This window comes from Acinonyx jubatus, chromosome C1, assembly GCF_027475565.1.
Source record: "Acinonyx jubatus isolate Ajub_Pintada_27869175 chromosome C1, VMU_Ajub_asm_v1.0, whole genome shotgun sequence".
Lineage (NCBI taxonomy): Eukaryota > Metazoa > Chordata > Mammalia > Carnivora > Felidae > Acinonyx > Acinonyx jubatus.
The window spans coordinates 105,809,419-105,830,067 of NC_069381.1; positions in this window are offsets into that span (position 1 = coordinate 105,809,419).

The following is a 20,649-nucleotide window of genomic DNA, read 5'->3' on the forward strand; positions in this document are numbered from 1 at the left end:
TTATATCTAGATCTACCTTTATCTATTTGTCTATCTATAGAGAAAGAGAGAGAGAAATTTATTATAAGAATTAGCTCATGTGATTATGAAAGCTAGCAAGTCCAAGCTCTGCAGAGGCAATGTTTCATTGGGCAGGAGAATTCAGGGGGATTATCTCTTACTTGGGGGAGGGTCAGCCTTTTGTTCTCTTCAGACCTTCAACGGATTGGATGAGACCCCTACACACATTACAGAAGGTAATCTGCTTTACTCAGCCTACTGATTTAAATGTTAATCACATCCAAAACCACCCTCTCAGAAACATTCAGAATAATGTTTGACCTGGTGGCCAGTCAAGTTGACACAAACCAACCACCTTCTTTCTACCACAATGACAAATTGTATGAAGAAAGCAGAGGTGGAGATAGATATATTTGACATCTATTCCACTGTGATCAATATGGAAAAAATCTTTAAAAATAAGTAAAAATTATTATGTAATCATTATTAATGATTAAGAAGTTGTTAAGCAGGGGCACCTGGGTGGGTCAGTTAATTGTTTGACTTTGGCTCTGGTCATGATCTGTGGTCCATGAGTTCGAGCCCAGTGTTGGGGTGTGTACTGACGGCTCAGAGCCTGGAGCCTGCTTCAGATTCTGCACCTCTGTCTCTCTGTCCCTTATCCACTTGTGCTCTGTCTCCCTCTCAAAATAAATAAACATTTTTTTAAAAATTTAAAAAAAGAAGTTGTAAGCAAATGGCAATTAACTTCAGTGAGTGAATTATTAATAAAGTTATTTAAGTTGTGTCTTGAATTTACCAATAGATTCTATGTCAAATAAAATGTGTTTAAACAATTATTTTTTTCTCAATGTTCATTTATTTTTGAGAAAGAGAGAGAGAGGACAAGCAGGGGAGGGGCAGAGAGAGAGAGAGAGAGAGAGAGAGAGACAGAATCTGAAGCAGGCTCCAGGCTTTGAGCTGTCAGCACAGAGCCCATTGAGGGGCTCAAACCCACGAACCGTGAGATCATGACCTGAGCCGAAGTCGGACGCTTAACCAACTAAGCCACCCAGGTGTCCCTTAAATAATTATTAAGTATAAAATATGTACATATAAAATTGGTTGTTTGAATGGCATTGCTTATTAGATTGGGTTTCCCAGTGATTTCAAAGGGGCAGGAAGCCAGAAGATTTCTTTTTTTTTTTTTCAGAAGAGTTTTAACAATCCTCTAAATTATCCTCAGTAGTTGAAGAAATGGAAAGAGTTAGGAGATATTATGTAGGAGCAGCAGGTTGTATGTCATGCTGGGGAGTCATGAGCAAAAGTTTACTTTCTGTTGTAATTCTAGGCCTTGAGCTGCCAGAAGATGTGAATTACAACAGGGATTCCATCTGATCCAAGATGGTACAGATTTCTAAAGGCGACAGGAATCAGTTTGATGTCCTCTATTGGAACAAATAAAGCAATGAAACTAGGAGTCTGGAGGTCAATATTTTACTGAATGTTTCTAAGTATCATGAGGGGAAGACCTATGAGATGGTCTGCAACCTCACCTCAGTCCATGTTAGAAAAAAGAAAAGAATACTTAGATTAGCAAGCTATAGCATCAAAAGGAAATTTATTAAAAGAAGCATTTGGGACAAAGAATGCTGGTGTCATCAGGTAGCAAGGCTCTTTTCAACCCAGCATGCACAACAGAATACCAGCCAGCGAAAGTGGAACACGGTAGGCAGTATTATGATTCAGGGAACACGAAAGATACAAGAGAGAATCATCTTCCCCAATCAAAAAGAGCCTTTGACCACCAGTTAGAGAATCCCTGAAATTCCTCTGCTATAACAAGTCACTTAAACTAAGAGCTTAGGGTTTCTGTGTCATGAACACGTAACCCAGTGAAGAAATCTTAGAGCAGGATATTTCCTATTTGCAGAGTCCCTGTCTAGCAAGTTATGGGTGGATTTGCATTTTAGTTGGGAAATTATTGGACCAGGCCAGTTTTAGGCAATCCCACTTCCTCCTGGGTGGGGCAGCAAGCCCTATAAAGAGATCCCCTGCCATGGGACTACTACCATCCTTTTGGTACTCGAGTCCTGATCTATTTCGGAGAGCTTGGTGAGTCTGATTTCTTGAGTTCTGTTTTTTGGTGCTCTCAAATGTTGAATTTAATCTGTGGCCAGCAAGTTCAGTTGCTCCAAAGTTAGGATCATTGGTTCAACGCTCCGTAGGTGATGGAAACTTGGTATCTGGGCACAATGATATACTGTTTTCATTTGTTTTTTGGTAGATAGTTTGACATCCCTATGGAAAAAGAAATTAATAGTAAAGCTTTGATAAGAGGAAAAAAGAACAAAGTACTTTTGTCTTTTCTATATATTTTTGGTGTCCCTCCTACTGTGATTTCAAAGGTTTATGTCTTAGAAGGTATGAAGCCATTGTATTCTTATTGAGTGGCCCTTTGTTCTGTACCTATGCCAGTTTATTGGGACCTCACAAGAGATAATGATGGTGGAGATTGTGAGGCTGCCCAGGATTCCAGAACGTGTGACTGCCTTTCTCAAAGATGTTTCTGTCATGCAAATAACATTACTACTTAGTTCTTTCAAACAGAGATATATTCTTTGGAAAAATGATATGAGAAAATAGAGCACTTTCTGTGGGCTGATGAAGCAATTCGCTAAAGAGGAAGAGAGAAGCCAGAAAGTCATAAAAAGGGAGTTACAAGGTTAAAGGATATTCTTAGAGATTGGAGAGAGAATATGTCAAAGTTTTACATAAGCTTTGCTTTTTCGCTCTGGGAAAGTCCCTTCTTTTGAACACTGTCACATGTTTTCTTTCAGATTCTAAAATCCCAGAAAGATGTCTTATCAACAGCAGCAGTGCAAGCAACCCTGCCAGCCACCTCCCATGTGCCCACCTAAGTGCCCTGAGCCTTGCCCACCTCCAAAGTGTCCAGAGCCTTGCCCACCTCCAAAGTGCCCAGAGCCTTGCCTACCGCCAAGGTGTCCTGAGCCATGCGCACCTCCAAAGTGCCAGCAGAAGTGCCCATTCAAGAACAAGTAGCAGTTCAGGACTCACCAGGACCAGGAAGGATAAAGACACTGGCTCACCTAATTCCACAGCTCCACTTACCTTCTTTTCAAAGCCTAACCTGGGTACAGAGGAAGCTTCTCTCTGTAGCCTCTACCATATCTGTGACAACTACTGCATCACAGAGGGAAAGATTTCCTCCCAAGGCTGTGATACCATTGCTCTCCCAGAGGCAGCTGCAAAAGGGTGGTCCTCAGCTATGCCAGACCCCAGGGCCTCAGAAGGAAGGGCAGCAGCTCTCTGTGGGGTGTCAGCAAAGGATTCTCTGGATGTCTCCTGCGACTGTCTGTGCCCAGACCAGGACTTTCTACTTCTTGGGCCACTGTCACTTTTCTTTAATTTCTGAATAAAGTGCATTTTTGTTGTGATGGGATAAATATTTTCTTTCTTTTTACACCTGGTTTTTAGCAATATCATACCATCATTGTGGTTTATTTCTGTCCCTTCATCCCAAGGCCTAAGGTCTCATAATCAGTGTTATCTGAATTTTGGATCACATCAAAGATTACTTCTATGTAATTTAGAATCTGTTATTTTCCTTAATTACTATTGATTGATTTGGAGAACAAATTATTTAACGTCTCAGGATTTTAATTCCTTTAGTACAAAGTGGAGAAAATAATATTTACATTACAAACTTGTCAGGCATAAAATTGAATGAATGTATCTAATTTAATTGGCACAAAGCCTGGCACATAATAAGCACTCAATGAAGCAGCAGACTGTCATTGTCTCATCACCATCACCATCACCACCACCATTTCCATCGCCACCACCACCAGGTTTGCTCCAACCTGAAAGCGGCTCAGACATAACTAGTGTAGGAAACATGAAGATTCTTGAATTTTATTACCCTTTTATATTCCATTGTTCTCTTTCCTTTCTAATTCACTTTATTTTTTATGTGATATTTCAGAGAAACTTTTGTATTAGTGGAGTATTCTGCATAAAATTATAGCTGTTCTTAAAACATGGGGAAACAACAGAAAGGGAAATAATAAGGCTCCTTACAAGGCAAAGTGTTCTCTCCTCTCCATGCATACCACATGTTTTTCTTACTCTGGCAACCCACCAAAATTCAGGGTCCTGTCATGTTTGTTCACCTCTGAAATTGCTTTTTGGAGTGTTGTAACCCTACATTGGAGAAATATTTGGGTTTACATGTCTATTTAGATTTGCAAAGTTATTGCTGCTCTGTAGCTTATTTAGCCAACTAGTCAAGTAAGCTGAAAAAAGAGGGTTATGTTCTTTAAGTGTATCATTTCTTGTGGTGCTAAGTGTTCACAAACAGAATACTTAACTGAGATATCACACACACACACACACACACACACACAGAGAGAGAGAGAGAGAGAGAGAGAGAGAGAACATTATTTTTTAAGGCAACAAAGTCTTCATATTAAATCAACTACACTGCACATATTTAAGAGGCTCTTCCGTTTCTATATCCTCCAGTAGCAAAACTAGAAGTGAAGGACCCCAAGATGATAGAACTACAGGTGTAAGGGTATTCCAGATTACTGCTCATCCCTTTCATGCTGTGGTGAGAGTGAAAAGTAACCCACAGAAGACTTCCACTCAAGTTACACACTGCACATGCTGAGATGCACACTTGGGAGAAAAGTGAGACAGAAAAAGAAAAATAACCACTGAAGGGAGTAGTTAAGATGGCAGGGAAGTAGGGGAACCCTGGGCTTTCCTCATCCTTCAAACACAGTTGTATTGAGGTCAGATCACTTGGAACACCCAGAAAATTGATCTGTGGGTTGCAGAAGGATCTCCATGGTTGGAGGCAGACAATATGTTAGGTGTGAGGTGTGTGGAAGTGACTTAGTGGAGAGAAAAATCCTGAGGAAGGGAGGGAATCTTTTCTGTGGAGAGACGAAAGCGAGAGAAATAGAGAAGGGTTTAGAAAGTGCAACATCAGGTTTGCACCAGAGGAAAACCTCTCTGGACCACGGACTGGGGAACTGGAAGTACTGAGTGTCACAGGTTTGTTTTTTTTGTTTTTGTTTTTGTTTTTGTTTTTTGCAAACAGCATTTAGAGCTCAAACTCTGAGGTTTTGGAAGTGCATGACTTTCTCCAGAGCAGATCTGTGGCACCTGCTTCTGGGGAGAAGGAGGGAGCTGGGCCCGTAGTGCACAGTGTGGTGTAGGGATCACTGGGCACACTGAGAGAAAATATTCCCCTTCCTGGAGTACTTTTGGAAGAGAGCATGTTGCCTCCCCAAGGATAAAAGACTGCTGGAGCCAGGAAAAAGCCTTTCATCAACAGGAGACAGAAGCAAATCCAGAAGGAATGTAACAATGTTCCTGCTTTTAGCAGTGCTACACCATAGATTCCATGCACTATATAGACGTGGAACTGTTTTCTTGTGACCATGGACTTAAGACACAGCATGGAGAGGTATCCGGTGCTGGGTCCTTTAAGAGTTTTGAATCCTAGCCAAGCGCCAACAGAAAAACACAGGAGAGCTGTGGTACAGGGCATGCTGATTGCCCTCACTATTCTGAGAAGACTGCTTGAGCAGCAAGGGGTGTGATATCTCCTGTCCGAGAACAAGAGGCTGGGGTGGTGCCATTTTCCCCATGAACATCAACACTGTGAGACTTCAGAGACCAGCATAGTGGCCACCAGGGAAGACTGGATCGCTTACCCTAAAACCCTCCCCTCTGTGCCTGGCTACTACTTATTTACTGGGGCAAGACTGACAGAGCCAAAGAGTGGGCCTCTCCTCCAGAAGACCAGCACAGGTAGCCAAGTGTGCAGAAAACTGAGTGCTTCAAAATGACACCTGTATTTTCATTTCCTTTTCTCTCTCTCTACCTCCTTTTTTTTTTTTTTTTTTTTTTTGAATCAGGCTTCATTGTTTCTTTTCTTTTTCTTTCTTTCCTTTTTTTCCCTTTCTTTTTCTTTGGAATCAGCCTTATAGTTTTTTGATTCACTGTTTGGCCTCTTTTGTTCCCTTTCCTTTTCGCTTTTTTTTTGAGGGGCGGGGATCAGGCTTTTTACCCCACTTTTCTCAGGGTTACTTCAACAAACAAATCACAGCACTCTTAGTTAAAGGTCCAAACACTCCACCACTTCAAGCAAGGAGGATCTCTGCAAAGGACTGACCAATGGAAAAGAGCAGCCAAAACGCAAGGGTAGAGTGCACACAGCATACAACAGAAACACTTCCTGAAGTCCCAGGCCGTGGACTGTATATGACCCATTTGCAATTGCACCCAAAACAATAAAATGCTCAGGAATAAGCCTAAGTAAGGACGTAAAATATCTGTACTCTGAAAACTATAGAACACTTAGGAAATAAATTGAAGAGGACACAAAGAAATGGAAAAGCATTCCATGCTCATGGATGGAAGAACAAACGTTGTTAAAATGTCTATACTATCCCCAAGCAATCTACACATTTAATGCAATCCCTATCAAAATACCACCAGCCTTCTTCACAGAGCTAGGTAAAAAAAAAATCCTAAAATTACATGGAGCCACCAAAGACCCTGAATAGCCAAAGCAATCCTGAAAAAGAAAAACAAAACTGAAGGTATCACAAACCCAGGTTTCAAGCTATATTACAAAGCTGTAGTGATCAAGACAGTATGGTACTAGCACAAAACAAACACATAGAGCAATGGAACAGAACAGAAAACCCAGAAATGGACCCACAGCTATATATTTACCTCATCTTTGACAAAGCAGGAAAGAATATCTAATGGGTAAAAGACCATCTCTTCAACAAATAGTGTTGGGAAAACTGGACAGCAACATGCAGAAGAATGAAACTGGACCACTTTCTTACACCATACACCAAAATAAATCCAAAATGGATGAAAGACCTAAATGTGAGACCGGAAACCATCAAAGTCCTCCAGGAGAACACAGGTAGCAGCCTCTTTGACTTAGGCTACAGAAACGTCTTTCTAGACACATCACCAATGTCAAGGGAAATGAAAGCAAACATGATTTATTGGGACTTCAACAAGATAACATGCTCCTGCACAGCAAAGGAAACAATCAATAAAACTAAATGGCAACAGACATAATGGGAGAAGATATTTGCAATGACATATCAGGTAAAGGGTTAGTATCCAAAATCTATAAAGAACTCATCAGACCCAGCACCCCAAAAAACAAATAATCCAGTTAATTAATGGGGAGAAGACATAAATAGACACTTTTCCAAAAGACATCCACATGGCTAACAGACACATGAAAAGATGCTCAACATCACTCTTCATCAGAGAAATACGTCAAAACCATGATGAGATACCAACTCACACCTGTCAGAATGGCTAAAATTAAAAACTCATGAAACAACAGGTGTTAGCGAGGATGCAGAGAGAGGCGAACCCTCTTGCACAGCTGGTGGGAATGCAAACTGATGCAGCCACTCTGGAGAACAGTATGGAGCTTCCTCAAAAAACTAAAAATAGAACTACCCTACAATCCACCAAGTGCACTATTAGGTATTTACCCAAATGATACAAAAATACAGATTCAAAGGGATACATGCACCTCAATATTTATAGCAGCATTATCAACAATAACTGAACTATGGAGAGAGCCCAAACGTCCATCGACTGATGGAGGTTTGATGGATGGAGGTGGCTATGAGATGGACTAGATGGGTGATGGGTGTTATGGAGGGACCTTGTGATTTGCACTGGGTGTTGTATGTAAGTGATGAATCACTGAATTCTACTTCTGAAACCAATATTGCACTGTATATTAACTAACTAAAATATAAATAAATAATTAAATAAAAAATGAAAAGTAATCACCAACACTTGGGAGTTGTTTCTCCTACAGCTAGTGTTATTTGACTTAATACTGAAACTAATTTCTTGAAGTGATCAAAACAATGAAGTTAGTTAACACATCCATCACTTCACATAATTACAATTATGTGTGTGTGTGTGTGTGTGTGTGTGTGAGTGTGTGTGTGTGCGTGGTGAAAACTTTTAAGATCTACTCTTTCTCAGTGACTTTCAAATATACAGCAGTTTGTTAACTATAGTCATCATTCTGGATCACCAAAATTATTCATCTTATAACTGTAATTTTGTCTTTGGTTTTCTGCAAGCTGATGATTGCTCGCATGGATTTGTTTTTCTTTATTTGTATTTTTTTCAGAGTTTATAGTGCTTCTTTTTAAAAAAAAATTTTAATGTTTCTTTATTTTTGAGAGGAGTGAGACAGAGCGTGAGTGGGGGAGGGCCAGAGAGAGGGAGACACAAAATGTGAAGCAGGCTCCAGGCTCTGAGCTGTCAGCACAGAGCCCGATGTGGGACTCGAACCACGAGCCGTGAGAACATGACCTGAGCCAAAGTCGGACCCCTAACCGACTGAGCCACCCAGGCACCCCTAGAGTGCTTCTTAAATATCCAGCTTGATTTCTTTTTTCACGTTAGGAAATTATCAGCTATTGTCTCTTCATGTATCATTTTTACACCATTCTTTCTCTGTCCTCTCTTTCTGGAACTCTAATTACTTGTTAAATATTTCACTTTGTCCCATAAATTTGTTACACTCCTGTCTTCATTTTCCATCTTTTCTTTCTTCAGAACTTCAGTATACCAGCTTTTATTAAACTTTCTACCTTCTTAATCCTTCCTTTAGCTGTTCTAATTTGCTATTAAATATATCGACTGGGTCCTTATTTAAGTTCTTATTTTTATAATTTTTGTTCATTATTTTAATAAATACATTCCAATTTTCTGATTAAAAACTTAATCAGCTAGAAGATTAGCTTCTAGGTCTACTAAAAGCCGCTTTCTGTTCATCTTGTGGTACTTATATATCGGAACATACCTCAAGAGGAAGGGTGATATAGAGTATTGAATTCACCTCCTTGCAATTCGTTTTATAGAATCTTAGACCTTCAAGTATCTTGACTTTCCTGGACCTACTCAATGAACAGAACATTTCCTATAAATAATATCAATGTGATATGCCATTTTTAGAAGATCAAATAGATTACATTTTGTTTGAAAATAATTAGATCAGTTCCTCTTGATTACCTTGCACCTCCATGAATGAGGCAGTGTGGAGGGATTGTGCCTCAAAAATAACATTATGTGAGTACTCAGTCCCCATCTGCTCTAGAAAATCAGGTGAATGATTTCTTGGGATCATTCTTATTTGAGGCAGGTTGATGTTATTTAGAATCATTCTGGAGGCAGAAAAAGACTATTGTTAATAATGATTTGGAACTTATTCTTATCTAATATATGGAAGCTGCCAAATGGGGAGTGTTACATATTACATGGCTTATTTTATAGTGTATTTTATTAAAATCCACATGAGAAAAAAAGAATAAAGAGTTAAAAGGGGGAATTATGGATACAATTTGAATGAGAAGAAAGGATTCTTTTATTCTCTATGACATTTAAGACACAGTATCCCATTGAATCTCAAAGGCTTGTATATTAAATCACAAATCCTCAAAGGATCTGGGTCTCAGCAATTATCTATCTTGGAGTATCACTTGGGTCCTTTCCCAAGAAACTTAGTTAGATCCTCAATGGTGCTTCAAAGGACACAATGTTGAAAAAATGTTTTTAAAGCATTGATCAGAATATCATGAAGTGAGTCTGCTTTTCTGAGGATCCTTTTTGACCATCCAACATTTGTTGCTCCTACAGTAGATTGGAGTTTTCTGTGGTAAGTGTCATGAGGAAGGGAGTTTTGCCAATGAAGGACAAATTGATGATAAGATGCTAAAAAGGAAGGGAGGGGAGCTATCCAATTTCCTAATGATAGTATTTTGAGATCAAATAATATTCTTGGGATTGAAGCAATAAAGGCCCACCTTATCACATGGACTTTGACTTGCTCCAAGTGCAGAAAAGTTCTCCCTGTTAATGTTTTCAATGAAAGGTTTTTCAGATTTTCCAAGACACAGGAAGGATCTTTCATTAGCAGGACTGTGCAAGTTGTCTTCCTAAAACCTTCTGTGTCCCTAACCAGGCCTATATAGCTTCACAGCCAAATTCTACCAAACACTGGAAGAAGAATTAACACATATCCTTCACAAAATCTTGAAATAAGAAGATAGAAAAAAAGGTTTTAATACCACTGAACTGTACACTTAAAAATAGTTAAGATAATTAATTTTACATTGTGTGTATTTTAATAATTTTAAAAAGTAGAAGAGAAGGAGATATTTATCAACTCATTTCTATGAAGCCAGTACTATGCCACTACCAAAACCAGGGAATAAAAGTACACATGAATATCTCTTAAGGATATAGATAAAAAATTCTTAAATTTCATATAAAAAAATTCTTAATAAATGCTGGCAAATCAAATCCATTAACTTAAAAGAAAGACTATACACCATGAGAGGGATTTACCTTAGGAATGAAAGATTAGCTTACCGTAAAAATTAATCAGTATAATATACCATATTCATAGGATAAGGACAAGCAACACATATTCATCTCAATAAACTTAGAAAAAAACATTCAACAAAATGCAACAACTTTTCATGATAAGGAAAAAAAAAAACTCAACAGCCTTGGAATATCCTCAACCTGATAAAGACCATCCATGAAAAACTCATAGGTAACATCATGCTTAAGGTGAAAGACTGGATTCATTCCCACAAAGATCAGCCATAAGACAAAGTTGTGCATTCTTGACATTCTATTGAACTACTGAACATTGTACTGGAGGTATTGCTAGAGCAATTAGACAAGGGGGGAATTAGGCAACTGGCAAAAAGGCACCCAGGTTGGAAAGGTAACACTATTTCTTTATTTTTAATTTTTTTGTTAATGTTTATTTACTTTTGAGAGACAGAGATAGAGTGTGAGTGTGGGAGGGGCAGAGAGAGAGGGAGACACAGAATCTGAAGCAGGATCCGGGCTCTGAGCTGTCAGCACCAGAGCCCAACGTGGGGCTTGAACTCATGGACCATGAGATCATGACCTGAGCTGAAGTTGGACACAACCAACTAGGCCACCTAGGTGCCCCAAGGTAACTCTATTTCTATTCCCAGATAGTATGATTTTGTATATAGAAAATTCTAAGGAATTCACACACACACACACACACACACACACACACACATCAGGACTAATGAACAAGTTTACCAAGATTGCAGGATATAAGATCAATACACAAAAATTAATTATATTCTATACACAGTGAACAACCTGAATGTGAAAATAGAACAATTACTTTCACAACAGCATCAAAAAGAATAAAACACTCAGGAATAAAACTAACAAAAGAAGTGCTACACTTGTACACTGAAAACTACAAATGTCACTGAAGTAAATTAAAAGAAGACATAAATAAATGAAAAAATATTCTGTGCTCATGGACTAGAAGATTAATATTAACATGGCAATGCTCCCCAAATTGATCAACAGACTCAACACAATCCCTGTCAAAATCCTAGCTGCCTTTTTTGCAGAAGTTGATATGTGAATCCTAAAATTCAAAAGGAAATGTGAGGGACCCAACTAGCCAAACAGTCTGGAAAAAAGTAACATTGAGTTGGAGGATTCACACTTCCCCAAATTTTAAAGCTTGCTACAAAGTTACACTACTCAAAGACAGTCTGATATTACATAAGGAGAAATTCCTGAAACAAATCTTTACGTTTATGGTCAATTGATTTTTGACAAAAGTGGCAAGACAACTGGATATCCATACGTAAATAATAAAGTTGGACCACTACCTCATACTATACAGAAAAATTAACTCAAAATGGATCATAGACCTAAATGTAAGTGCAACAACTATGAAACTCTCAAAAATGTTAGTATGAACTCTATTACTTCAAATTAGACAATAGTTTCTTAGCTATGACTCCAAAGCCTCAATTGACAAAAGGAAAAAAAAAAATAGACAAATGAGACCTTAGAAAAATTGAAAACGTTTGTACTTTAAAGGACACCCATTGAATGAGTGAAAAGATAACCCACAGAATAGGAAAGTATTTGTAAATTATATATCTGATTGAGAATTTTTATCCAGAGTATATAAAGAACACAATTCAACAATAAAATGAAAAATAACCTAATTAAAAATGAGCAAAGACTAGTACTCTAGATAGCACTCTGAAGAAACTATACAATTGGACAATAAGCACATGAAAAGATGTTTACCGTCAGTACTTGTTATGGAAATGTAAACTAATTAAAACCATAACAAATACCACTTCATTACAACTGAGAGGGCTATAAAAAAAGACAGGCAATAAAAAGTCTCACTGAGGTTACAGAGATGTTGGAACCCTCATACACTGCTGGTGAGAATGTAAAATGGTGCAGTTACTTTGGAAAACATTTTGGCAGTTCCTCAAAAGTGAAATATAGAGTTAACATATGACACAGCAGTTCCATTCCCACCTATGTACCTAAGTGAATTAAAAACGTGTGTGCACATAAAATTTGTATGTGAATGTTCATAACAGCATTATTCATAATAGCCAAAGATGGAAACAACCAAAATACACATCAGCTGATGAATGTGGGATGTCCACGTGCTATAATATTATTTGGCAATATAATATTATTTGAAATACTAATGTATGCTACAACATGGATCAACCTTTAAAATACTATGCTAAGTTAAAGAATCACACACAAGAGGCCACATATGGTATGACACCATTTACATGCAGTGTCCAGAATAGGCAAAGGTATAAAGGTAGACTCGTGTTTGCCAAGGGCTGGCAAAACTCATCCATATGGAGTTTCTTTTTGGAGTAATTAAAGTATTTCAAAGTTAGATAGTGATGATGATTGTGCAAGTCTGTGACTCTACTAAAAACTACAAAGCTTTCTCAACTTATGATGGGGTAACATTTCAATAAACCTTTTGTAAACTGAAAAGATAACTTGAAAATGTATGTAATACACCTAATCTACTGAACACATAGCTTAGATAGCCTCACTTAAGCAGACAAACTCATCTATCTAACACAAAACCTATTTTATCATAAATTCTTGCATATATTGTAATTTATTGAATACTGTACTGAAAGTGTAGAACAGAATGGTCATACAGAATGTTGGTACAGAATGTTGGCAGTGTATGGGTGTTGACCATCATGATTATATGGCTTACTGGGAGCTGTGGCTGCTGTGTCCAGCATCATGAGAGAGCGTGTACTGCATTTCACTAGCCCAGTGAAAGATCTAACTTCAAAATTTGAAGTGTGGTTTCTACTGAATACATATGGATTTTGCACGACTGTAAAATTAAAAAAAAAAAGTGTCAAATCATTGTAAGTTGGGGACTGTCCATATTGAAATATACATTTTGAAAGTATGAAATTCAAGAGAGGAGTTAAGATGGCAGAGTAGTAGGAGGACCCTATGCTTGCCTCATCCCTTGAAAACAGCTAGATAAATATAAAGTCATTCTGAACACCCAAGAGATTGATCTGAGGACTGAAAGGACAAACTGCACATCTAGAGGGAGAAAAACAGCCAGCCACAGCATGGAGATAGGTGCTGTGGAGAGTTGATTTGGGGAAGAAAAGAACTGTGGGTGCTGTGGAAGGGAGGGAGCTCTGATCACAGAAAGAGAGTGAGAGGGAGAGAGCAAGAGAGAGAGAAAGCATGTACAGGGGATTACACAAGAAAAACTTTCCCCCAAAACCATTGATTGTGAAAAGGAGGGGGGTGATTATTGCAAGTTTTTATAAGCAGTGGAACTCAAAGTCTGAAGTTTTATAAGTCCCCACCACCACCACTGGGTGGAGCCTGGTGGGTGTAGCGGTGCTCCTGTGGGAAAGGAGGGCTGAGGCCCAGAGCAGACAGTATGGTCTGAGGATCCCGTGGATCACTCTGGGAGAAACAGTTCTGCTCTTTGAGTACATTTGGGAGAGGTGGCACCGCCTGTCAGGGGATAAATGAGCGGGTGCCAAAAGAGACGGCAGGCACCATCGACCAGCCTCGTTGATAAGCATAGCAGCAGAGGCACATGCTGAAGGCAGCTAACCTAAAAGTCAGCCTTTGGCCATGCTTTACCATAAACTACGAGCCCCTGTGCAGTCATGCCACTGCTTTTCTGGGACAGACCAGCACCAGCCACAGTGCAGTGAGACCCTCCCCCAGAATATCAGTGCAGGTCCTTTCCATGGCCCTAAGATGTAGACTTTTGAAACCCAGTTGCATGCCTGAGATAAAACATAAGAATACTGAGCCACCAGGCAGAAAAATGACTTGGACACAGACAGGGTGAAGGAAGGGATCCGGTGGAAGCCTGGGGCATGAGAGGAGATAGTTTGCTCTTCTGTGAGGGCTTCCTGATCAGTGGTGGGTGTGAACTTCCTGCTCTGGGGATGAGAGAGCTGGCTGATGCCCTTTTTTCCCCACACATCAGCACAGACAGACTTCAGTGAGCAACACAGTGTCCCCAGGGGAGGCTGCAGTCATTACACCAAGCCCTGCCCCACTGCACCCTGCAGGTGCATCTTTACTAGGGTAAGTCTGCCTGAGAACCAGTGCAGCAGGGCCCTCCTCCAGAAGACAAGCACAAACCCCTCACATGCACCAAATCTACTGATTATACAGTGCTGCAAAGCTTCTGCTCTAGGGGAGATAAGATCTACCTTCATTTAACAAGCAGACCAAAACCTACCTAGTTAAAACTTATCACAAAGTGGACAAGGTCCAAATACCCCCACTGCAGGCAAGGAGAAAACCTGCAGAGGACTAATCTGAGGAAAAGAGCAGGCAGAAATCAACAGCAGAGTGCACACAGCATACACAAAAAAAGCTTCCTGAAGCGGCAGGACCTGTACACTATATGACCTCTTGTTAACATAACCATTACTCTCAGGAACAGGAAACATAACAGATTTTCCTAACACACAGAAGACAGAGGTCTAGGCAAAATGCCAAGATGGAGAAATTCATCACAGAAGAGATAACAAGAAGAGGTCATAGCCAGGGATCTAATCAAAACAGATATAGTAATATGCCGGAACCAGAATTTAAAACAAGAATCATAAAGTTGCTAGTTATGTATGACAAAAGCATAGAAGACACTAAGGAATCCCTTACTGCAGAGACAAAGGAAATAAAAAACTAGTCAGGCCAAAATAAAAAAAATGCTATAACTGAGATACAAAACTGGATATATTGACAACAAAGATGGAGAAGCTGCAGAATGAGTCAGTGATATAGAAGACAAAGTTATGGAAAATAATGAAGCTGGGGGCACCCAGGTGGCTCAGTTGGTTGAGTGTCTGACTCTTGATTTTGGCTCAAGTGGTGATCTCATAGTGAGTTTGAGCCCTGAGTCGGGCTCAGTGCTGATAGTGCAGGGCCTGCTTGGCATTGTCTGTCTTCTCCTCTCTCTGTCCCTCCCCTGCTTGTGTGCTCTCTCTCTCTCTCTCTCTCTAAAAATAAATAAACATTTAAAAACTATTTTTAAAGAAAATAATGAAGCTGATAAAAAGAGGGAACAGGTGCTTGGGTGGCTCAGTCGGTTAAGCGTTCAACTTCACTCAGGTCATGATCTCACAGTTTGTGAGACCAAGCCCCACATTAGGTTCCCTGTTGTCAGCACAGAGGCTGTGTTTGGATCCTCTGTTCCCCACCTCTCTTTGCCCCTCCTGTGCTCGAGTTTACTGTCTCTCAAAAATAAATAGACATTAAAAAAAGAGGGAAAGCAAAATATTGGATCACAAATGTAGACTTAAAGAACTCAGTAACTCCATAAAATGTAGCATCATTTGTGTCATAGGAGTTCCAGAAGAAAAAGCTCAGGGAAAAAGGGGCAGACAGTGTATTTGAATATATTATAGCTCAAAACTTCCATAACCTGGGGAGGAAAACAGACATTAAAATCCAGGAGACACAGAGAACTCCAATCAAAATCAACAAGAGCCAGTCAATGCCAAGAAATATCACAGTAAAATTTGCAAAATACACAGACTAGGAAAGAATCCTGAAACAGCAAAAAGAAAAAAGTCCTTGACCTACAAGGGAAGACAAATCAAGTTCACAGCATATCTCTCCACAGAAACATGGCAGGCCAGAAGGGAATGGCATGATGTATTCAATCAGCTAAATGGGAAAAATATTCAGCCAAAAATACTTTATTCAACAGGCTTTAATTCAGGATAGAAAGAGAAATCAGGAGTTTCGCAGACACAAAAACTAAAGGAATCTGTGACCACTAAAGCAGCCCCGCAAGACATATTAAGGAGAATGCTTTGAATGGGAAAGAAAAACCAAAAGTAACAAATATCAGAAATGAACAGAGAAAATCTCTAGAAACTCCCACTTTGCAGGCAATACAATGGCACTAAATTCATATCATCAATAATCACTCTGAATGTAAGTGGACTCAATGCGGCAATCAAAAGGCATAGGGTATCAAGATGGCAAAAACAAAACAAAACAAAACAAAAACAAAAACAAGACCCATCTATATGCTACTTATAAGAGACTCATCTTAGACCTAATGGCAACTGCAGATTAAAAGTGAAGCATTAGAGAACCATCTATCATGCTAATGGACATCAAAAGAAAGCCAGAGTAACCACACTTATATCTGATGAACTAGATTTTAAACCAAAGATGAAGTAGGACACTATATCATAATTAAGGGATCTATCCATCAAGAAGATTTAACAATTTTAAATATATATGGCCTCAACTCAAAAGCATCCAAATATATAAACCATTAACAAACCAATTAACAAACATAAAGACTCATTGGTAAAGCAATAATAGTAGGGGACTTTAATATCCCACTTACAACAATGGACAGATCATCTGAGCAGAAAAGCGACAAGGAAACAATGACTTTGAATGACACACTGGACCAGATGGATTTAACAGATACACTCAGAACATTTCATCCTAAAGGACCAGAATACATATTCTTCTCAAGTGCACATGGAACATTCTCCAGAATAGATCACACAGATTACAAATCAGCCCTCAACAAGCACAAAAAGACTGGGATCATACCATACATATTTTCTGACCACAACGCTATGAAACTTTAAATCAACCACAAGACAAAACTTGACAAGACCATGAATACTTGGAGATTAAAGAACATCCTATTAAGAATGAATAGGTTAACCAAGAAATTAAGGAGGAAATTGAAAAGTACATGGAAGCCAGTGAAAATGAAAACATGCAGCCCAAAACCTCTGGGATGAAGCGAAGGCAGTGAGAAGAGAGAAGCATATAGCAATCCAGGCCTTCCTAAAGAAGGAAGAAAGGTTTCAAATGCACACCAATCCTTGCACCTAAAGGAGCTAGGAAAAGAACAGAAAATAAAGGCCAGAACCAGCAGAAGATGGAAAGAATAAATATTAGAGCAGAAATCAATGCTATCAAAGTTAAAAAAAAAAAAAAAAAAAACAGGACAGATCAATGAAACCAGGAGCTGGTTCTTTGAAAGAATTAACAAAATTGATAAACGCCCAGCAAGGTTGATCAAAAAGAAAAAGGAAAGGACCCAAATAAGTAAAATCAAGAATGAAAGAGGAGAGATCACAACCAACACAACAGAAATAAAAACAATAATAAAAGAATATTATAAACCACTATATGCCAACAAATTGGGCAACCTGGAAAAAATGGACCAATTCCTAAAAACATATAAACCACAAAAACTGAAACAGGGGGCAATGGAAAATTTGAACACACAGATAACCAGTAAAGAAATTGAATCAGTAATCAAAAATCTCCCAACAAACAAGAGTCCGGGGCAAGATGGCTTTCCAGGAAAATTCTGCCAAACAGTTATAGAAGAGTTAACACCTATTCTTTTGAAGCTGTTCCAAAAAATAGAAATGGAAGGAAAATTTCCAAACTCATCTGAGAGACCGGCATTACCTTGATTCCAAAACCAGAAAAAGATCTCACTAAAAAGGAGAACTACAGACCAATTTCCATGATGAACATGGATGCAAAAATTCTCAACAAGATGCTAGCAAGCTGGATCCAAAAATACATTAAAAGAATTATCCATCACGATCAAGTGGGATTTCTTCCAGGGATGTACGGCTGGCTCAATATCTGCAAATCAATCAATGTGATACATCACATTAATAAAAGAAAGGATAAGAACCACATGATCCTCTAAATAGAGGGAGAGAAAGCATTTGACAAAATATAGCATCCTTTCTTGAGAAAAACCCTCAAGAAAATAGGGATAGAAAGAACATACCTAACGATCATAAAGGCCATGTACAAAAGACCCACAGCTAATATCATCCTCAATAGGGAAAAACAGAGCTCTCCCCCTAAGGTTAGGAACATGACAGGGATGTCGACTCTCAACACTGTTATTCAACATAGTATTGGGAGTCCTAGTCCCACAATCAGACAGCAAAAAGAAATAAAAGGCATCCAAAAGAGCAAAGAGGAAGTCGAACTTTCACTCTTTGCAGATGTCATGATTCGGTACTTGGAAAACCCAAAAGACTCCACCAAAAAACTACTAGAACTGATCCATGAATTCAGCAAAGTCGCAGGATATAAAATCAATGTACAGAAATTGGTTGCATTTCTATACACAAATAATGAAGCAGCAGAAAGAGAAATCAAGGAATCCATCCCATTTATAATTGCACCGAAAGCCATAAAATACCTAGGAATAAACCTAACCCAAGAACTGAAAAATGTATACACTGAAAACTATAGAAACATGAAAAAATTGAAGAAGACACAAAGAAATGGGAAAACATTCCATATTCATGGATTGGAAGAACAAATATTTTTAAAATGCCGATACTACCCAAAACAATGTACATATTCAATGCAATCCCTATTGAAATAACACCAACATTCTTCACAGAGCTAGAATAAACAATTATAAAATTTGTATGGAACCAGAAAGAACTCCAAATAGCCAAAGTGTTGTTGAAAAAGAAAACCAAAGCTGGAGGCATCATAATTCTGGACTTCAAGCTGATTACAAAACTGTAATCACCAAGAGAGTATGGCACTCACACAAAAAACAGACACATAGATCAATGAAACAGAATAGAGAACCCAGAAGTGGACCCACAAACGTATGGCCAACTAAACTCTGACAAAGCTGGAAAGAATACTCAATGGAAAAAAGACAGTCTCTTCAGCAACTGGTGTTGGGAAAACTGGAGAGCAACATGAAGAAGAATGAACGTGGACCACTTTCCTATAGCATACCTGAAAATAAACTCAAAATGGGTGAAAGACCTAAATGTAATACAGGAAACCATCAAAACCCGAGAGGAGAAAACAGGCAACAACCTTTTTGATCTTGGCCACAGCAACTTCTTATTTGACATGTCTCCAGAGGCAAGGGAAACAAAAGCAAAAATGAACTATTAGGACCTCATCAAGACAAAAAGCTTCTGCACAGTGAGGAAATCTGATCAACAAAACTAAAAGGAAAAAAGTTCCTTCCTGGAAAGAAAAGCCTCGGTGTTAGGACTCTGTGAGAATCCTGCTACATTACTTGGGGGCTCGAGTTTTCCAACTGGGAATGCGAACCTCAGGGCACCAGGAGAGGCAGCCTCGCCTGGCACCAGGGGACCGCTTGATCTGCAGGAGACTAGCCCTCCAGGTGCTGCTGGTGAAGACTCCATGAGGGCCAGGAACCAGCTCTGGGAGCGCCCGTCAGACTGGTATGAACTCGGGTTCATTTTGGCAGACCTGCCCTTAACAGGCAGAAGGGGAGCCTGCTCACCTCCCAGAGTTGCACTAGTAAATCCACAAGGGATAAGAAATGAGGCTGCAACTCCAAGACGTTGGGCACTGGGCACTGGGTGGCAGGTTGGAGTCACCATTTGACTATGTGGGGACTTGTCTCTCATTCATTTCCTGGTCAATGACTATGATAGTTAGAGCCAGCTATCTCTGGTAATTCTACCTCAGAATTGGGACTTTAAGGAATATTCCCACGCAGCTGTCAAAACTCCTTATGTTTCGGGGAAATTCCCATCTTCTCCAGACTGACACGGACAGCCTAATTCCACTGTTGGAAAACAAAACAAAACAAAACAAAGGAAACCTGGAGTCTGCTCCTCTGTCTGAATTGACAAGATTTAAAACTGGGAATTCTCCTTCCCTGCCTTCTGCTGGCCCCTCCTTTCCTTCCCTCCCTCCTGTTTCTGCACCACCTGGGAGGCAGCCTGCTTAACTGGCTCCTCAATGCCACAGGCACTATCAGCTCCTCCTCCCATCCTAGATGTTGAGGATCAAAGACCCCCAAAGTCAGATTTCCCCACCAACGTTCCAGGTAAAAATTAACCATGGGGGCCAAATTGTCTTACCTGGACTCAAGTAAAACGTATTCAGTGTTTAAGCTAATATAAGTTTGCTGGTTTGAGATAGACAATGTTTATCAACATAAAAAAAAAAAAAAACGTTTATTCTACCTAGATTTGCTGAAGGTCAAATAAGGTCATGTTATCTCTGTTCCAATTTGTTAGCAAAAGGATGGCTTAAAGTGATGGTTAATTTTGTGTGTCTCAAAGTTTTCATGGGTAATTGTTAAGATAGATTTGAAAGTCTTTGGTAAGCTGAAATGTTAAAGTTTTGCTTGCATGATAAATTGAGATTGAATTCATTGGCTATCTAACCAGATAAGAGGCT